Source organism: Gracilinanus agilis, chromosome 1 (genome assembly GCF_016433145.1).
Source record: "Gracilinanus agilis isolate LMUSP501 chromosome 1, AgileGrace, whole genome shotgun sequence".
Classification (NCBI taxonomy): Eukaryota; Metazoa; Chordata; class Mammalia; order Didelphimorphia; family Didelphidae; genus Gracilinanus; species Gracilinanus agilis.
In genome coordinates this window covers 509,115,211-509,121,210 of record NC_058130.1, presented here as the reverse complement: position 1 = coordinate 509,121,210, position 6,000 = coordinate 509,115,211, and the positions used below count along the sequence as shown (strand labels likewise).

Genomic DNA, 6,000 nt, shown 5'->3' with positions numbered 1-6,000 from the left:
AAATTACTGATATTATTAAGAAAACTACTAATGAAATAAAAATTCTCATACATTTTCATTTTGAGAAATACTACTTTTTTTCCAATTCAGAGTCCAAGTTTGAGCCCTAACTAAGCAAACAAAAATCACATCTGACATTTAATTTCATTATAAGTTATCTTACTAATATAGGAGAAAGCCAAGATTGGATGGGTTTCACTTTCAAATAACAGTAATACCTCAATTAACAAATCAATTTGAAGTTCCTTTATACTGAATGTTAAACACATTTCTAAGATAAAAATCATCATAAATCATGCATAGCAAAATTTTCTATATTAACACTTATAAGCAAAGCATTTGTCATGTTAATTTGAATATAAACAGGGCACACAAAAGGAAAATTATAGTCTTCAGTGTTAGATTCTCTTTTTAAATATTAGTTCCTCTCTTTTCTCTCCCTGAGCTGACTCTTCCCACAAGTTCTGGCATCTAATGCCATTCTGCTTACTCTACCCTAATATTGCATGAAAATCAAGAAGGATTTGATATTTACATTTTTTGGCTGACATCCCTTAAGCAAAACTTAATAGCAGAAAAAATGACTTTGATCAGATATTTGAGTTTTTAAGAATTTCTGCTCAAAGTTTTAGAAAATTTATGTTAAAAATTATTATGTGTAAATGGGAAAAATAAAATAGAGAGCTTGAATGACAATGATCAGATAAGGGACTTTAGGAATTCATAAACATTGCAGTGGTGGGTAAGTATTTAATGGGAGGAAGTTCAAGGCTATAACCATCTCTGTATGTAGGTGATGTGTGCTGGAGGTGTACATAGCATTTTTGTATGTAGTTGTTTGCATGGTACCTCCCCCAGTGGATTGTGACTCCTTGAGAGCATGGACTGGCTTTTACCTTTTTAGGTTCTCCAGTTTTTAGCCCACCTGTAACATGTGGGCACTTAATAATTTTTTTAAATTAATGTGTTACATTAAAGTTCCCAGATATCTCTTTTCTTGCCTCCCCTTCACAAAAGAAGTTATCATTTGTCATTTATACATAAAACTATGTCTTGTTTATTTCTATCTGTTCTTTCCTTGGAAGTGGTCTTATACAAGTTATTCTAAAAAAAAAAAAAGACTTTTTGACATTACCAAGAATGGGTTGTAGAGGAGAGAGAGAATACCTGAAATTATACTAGGTTTATTTAGCTGGCATGAAAATAAGATTTTATGTTTAGGGTGGGGGAGGGAGTGTGAAAGAAAATATTGGGAAGTATTGCCAAGAGATATAATCCATCACCTCTTCTCCCCACTCCTGCTACCTTGTCTCAGTTGAGCACAACAGGGTAGCAACTTTCATTTGATCTCCTGTATCCCTGGAGCATCGTACAGTCCTTTGCATGGGAAGGATTATTAACAAGTGTTTGTTGGGTGGTTCAATTAATTCAAGACTTGGAGCTGCTGTGAGTGAAGAAAGCCATTTCCCTTTATCATAACCTTCTTCCAGGAAATAAAAGCCACTTAGCTTTGGCATTAGTTGGCTGGCAAGCTCCCCTCCAGACCTTTTTCCCATATTCCCTTTCTTAAACAAAACTCAGCCTCCTTATTTTCCAATACACATGATACAACTCGTACAACTCTCCTAGCCTTAATCAAATCCTCAGCTCTAAGAATTTCAGATCCATTTTATTATTTCTGGAATTTTTATCATCATTTTACCAATTTTCTCATTTGTATCATCAATCCCCTGGTAACACATTCTAAAAGGTATCCTCCCACTTCTTTAAACTAAATCTCTGATATATTTGCATAGACAACCCCAAGCGAGTTGCTTCTTCTACCAGTAGAGATGAGCACCTTCTCTATGAAGTCTGCCATTCAGTAAACATTTATGAAGCCCCTACTTTGTTGGCAGGCATTGTGCTAAGGGCTGGAGATTCAAAAAGAGGCAAAAAACAAACAAAAACTACCCTGCTCTGGAGAAGCTCACAGTCTAAGGAGTGTGGAGGACAGGGGAGAAAAATAAACAACCATGTACAAAGTGTATGGTGATTAAACACAGTAATCTCAGAAGGCAGGCATTAAAATTTAGGACGAAAAAATGGCTGCCTGTAGAAGGTGTCTTTAGTGAAACTTGAAGGAAGCCAAGTCAGGAGGCTAGTGTCATTGGGCAGCAGAGTACATAATGGAGAGTAATGTGAAGGAGTCTAGAAAGACAGGAATGGGCCAGATTACAAAGTATTAGTGTTTAGTGCAAGTGAGTCTATATGAGTTGTCCATGTATACCAAGTTTTCCTATTAGGTTAAGTATTTGATAGACACCGTGCAGCCCATCAAAATGCATTTTTATATCTCAATTAGAATTGCTACCTTTTGTTTTTATAGTTAGATCAAAAACGTATTTCGGAGGAATTTATTCCATTCTTTAACAGAGGCATACTCTACAAAAAAGAGCTAAAAAATGCCAATATTTTATGCCATAAATCCACACCAGAGCAGGATGACGTTACTGTTACTTTGCATTGTTTTACTAATTTTAACTGAGAGTTACTAAAATCACAAATTTGTTGACTATTTAAAACTATTGTGTCCAGTCATATGAAGGGTTTAACAATGGCCTGTGTAAAATAGAAACACGATTATGCTTATTATAAAAGTAAAACTCAGGGGCAGCTGGGTAGCTCAGTGGATTGAGAGCCAGGCCTAGAGATGGGAGGTCCTAGGTTCAAATCTGACCTTAGACACTTCCCAGTGATGTGACCCTGGGCAAGTCAATTGAGCCCCATTGCCCACCCTTACTGCTCTTCTGCCTTGGAACCAATACTCAGTATTAATTCTAAGACAGAAGGTAAGAGTTTTAAAAAAAAAAAGTCAAACTCATCAAAAGATATTTTAACATCCTAGAAACAGAGCCATAGTCATTGAATAAGTGCTTTTTTTTTTTTACCCTTGTACTTCGGTGTATTGTCTCATAGGTGGAAGAGTGGTAAGGGTGGGCAATGGGGGTCAAGTGACTTGCCCAGGGTCACACAGCTGGGAAGTGGCTGAGGCCGGGTTTGAACCTAGGACCTCCTGTCTCTAGGCCTGGCTCTCACTCCACTGAGCTACCCAGCTGCCCCCTAAGTGCTTTTTTAAAATTCTTTTTATTTATATATTCCTAAACAGTATGCCTAATATCACCTATAAAAAATTCCTAGTGTTCTAGTACCTTTTTAAAAATCATCATCTTTCATACTCTGTCAAGTCTGTCTTTTCCCTTCTACTTATATGCTCATCTCTAGAAAATTATATAGCTTCTAGTATCTTAAGTGGATTGGATTTTCCTAAAACATGAGAAATATACACATCTATATCCTATTGTGTTGACAATTACCCAAACATTTTCCATACTTCATATGTACAAAGCTAAAATTCCCAAGTGTTTAAACGCCACGTGAAATATATTTAGATAAGCATTTTGGTAGAGAGGTATAGAAATGGAGAGAGAAAATTGGACATCATTTTTTCTACACTATGCTTTTATACCACATTTTGTAGTTATATGCTCTTCTTGATTGAAACATTTATTTTATTATCACAAATTACACTGTTCACTGAGTGAGTAAAATATTCAGTTACAGTCAGGAAATGAAGAGTTACTAATGTTGGGGGTCTATTTTTCCCCACTGTCTACAAAACTGATACATGTTCACATTTACAACAAACCAGAAAAACTAGTATCATTCATGTGGCACACAACAATAAAACACTATGGTGCAAAAATAGGAATACTTAGAGAACATTAATAGTAGTGACTTGAGAGTATAGCATGGTTCTTTTCAACATATAGCCATTTCTAGAATTTCACCAGACTGTGTAGACAGGGCAACTGTCACAGCTGTCTATCAAGGCAGAATTAGATGAAGGCAGACAATGCAGGCTTTGTGAATAAACTGAAGCAGTGCCTCCAGAGTCTCCATTTCTCATCCAAGGGCACTGTGGGACCATTGTCTCCCCATCCCTGTGAAAAGAATAGGACAATTATATTACGGAAATTCCTCCACAGCAGGTTCAAAAGTCTGTTTATGTCCAAATAGAAATAGAGCAGAAATGAAAAGAAGTTTCATGATAGCAAAAGATAAAAATTTTACAAAAGTACTTCCAGTTCAGACATTATATCTATACAGTTTCCTCACACAGTCCAACAGAAATGAATGTACGTGACGTGATACATTGAAATTTTTATGGCTGTCCCCCATAGCTCAGGACTGCAACTCTAGGCTCACATGGACCTGACTAAATTCTAAAGCCTCTTCAATAATATCTCAGTAAGGACTCAATCCTTATCAAGGGCAAAGTCCCTGAAAACATTTGAATTTAGCTCATTATTAGTTCTCCACTTGGGGAAGGGGGGTTCTTCTGTTTTCCTGATAACAGTAGGCTAATAAAAAGCATTTAAATAGAGTAAATATATTAAAGGGCATGTAAAAAGCAGAAAACAAACTCATCCAAGCCTGTAAATTATAATCCAGCTTACTTCCTACCACTTTTCATCCCCCATTCTGCCTAGAGGTTGTCATATTTCTCACAAAATTTGCAATATTGGCAGATGAAGTCCCAGTAGCACAAGTGAGGATAAAGACCTTGAGTAAGGGCAAAGTATGTACCTCACCACTCACCTGCTTCCCTCTGGAATCTGATCTCTCTTTTGCTTCCACATTTGCTACCCTTAGGCCAGCTCCTGTCTGATATCACCATCTCTCAGTATAATTCCACAGTAATTGCATAGGTCCTAATTCAGTCCAGGATCTCCTAGATTTTGCTTGCCAATCTCTGCCTCTGTTGCTGCTGGCTCCCATCTCTGCTGGCCATAGAAGCAGGAAGCCCCTTCTCTTCCTCTTTCACATGTGCCAGGTCTTTCCCATCCCTCTCAGCATTATAGGAAATGGTACTTAAATCCTCATAGCCTCCAGAATTATGGGAAATGCCCATTAAAAAACTTTTCACATATTCACTTACACTGAATTTCAAATATCTAACACTAATATTTTACTTGCGTTCTTCATAATCCAGAAAATGTTGGCAGTTTGGTCTTTAGCTCTTCTATTGCTACTTATATTTCTTTGACTATTGGTTTGAGAATGGCAATATCAAGTCTTTTACCTCTGACTTTAAGGATATTGCATTTCTCCTACCATCTTCCAAGGTTACAGTGTTTCTGGCTGCTAAATCGTAACACTGACCACTCTAAAGTTTGCAACATGATGAACCTCAGGTCCTTATTTTGATACTTGAATAAATGTGTGTGTAGATATGTGTGTGTCGGTTTGAGTCTGTGTCTTTGTGTTTAAACTTGTCTAGGACTTCATGTGCCATTTCATTTAATACCTAGATCTCTAATTCTATCCCTGCATTGTTGCCAATTGCAAACCTCACCCTCTGTGATTTAATAGACGGTCTACAAGTGCTACTATATCTGAAAACTTCAGCATATAGCATCCAACCTGGCAAAGACAGGAGTCTGAATTAAGATGGTCCAAGGACCCTTACAGCTCCTTATAGGGCTAGATTTTTATTATTATTTATATATAATATATAAATATAATATATTTATATTTATTATAGTCTAGATTTATATTTACCCTAATTTGAGTATATCCGTGGCTCTAAAACTCAAAATAAAGTTGACTAGCCAACATAGGGACTGAATTCACATCTTGAGTTAATCAACCAGTTATTTAAGAGAATGAAATGAAATTGCATGAAAAATAATAATATACTATGCTTGTGTAAGATATAACAACAATATCATTTATTGAAATCAACTATTTCATAACTGTCAACAAATCACAAAGCCTTACTATTTCACATCTACCAATTAAAAAATTTCTAAAATGCAATGATAAACCATTCCCAAGTACATCTTTCCAGATTAGACAATGTGTTTTAAAGTTAAATTAATGTATTTCATTGTCCCACATAGGTATTTTTAAAGCAATTTGATATAATCTCAACGGTAAAAAAATCAAAAAATGAAT

The 6,000-nt window shown here is 35.9% G+C and overlaps 1 protein-coding gene across 1 annotated transcript in view; it reads right to left on the bottom strand.

The window, feature by feature from the left end:
* Window positions 1-3,577: 3,577 nt before the first annotated feature.
* The window catches only part of CA8 (carbonic anhydrase 8), a 145,469-nt gene continuing 143,046 nt past the window's right edge, over window positions 3,578-6,000 (bottom strand). Inside the window, exon 9 of the mRNA XM_044666185.1 lies at window positions 3,578-3,983. The gene's annotated coding sequence lies outside the window, so the exon portion shown is untranslated. The remainder of the gene's footprint in view (window positions 3,984-6,000) is intronic.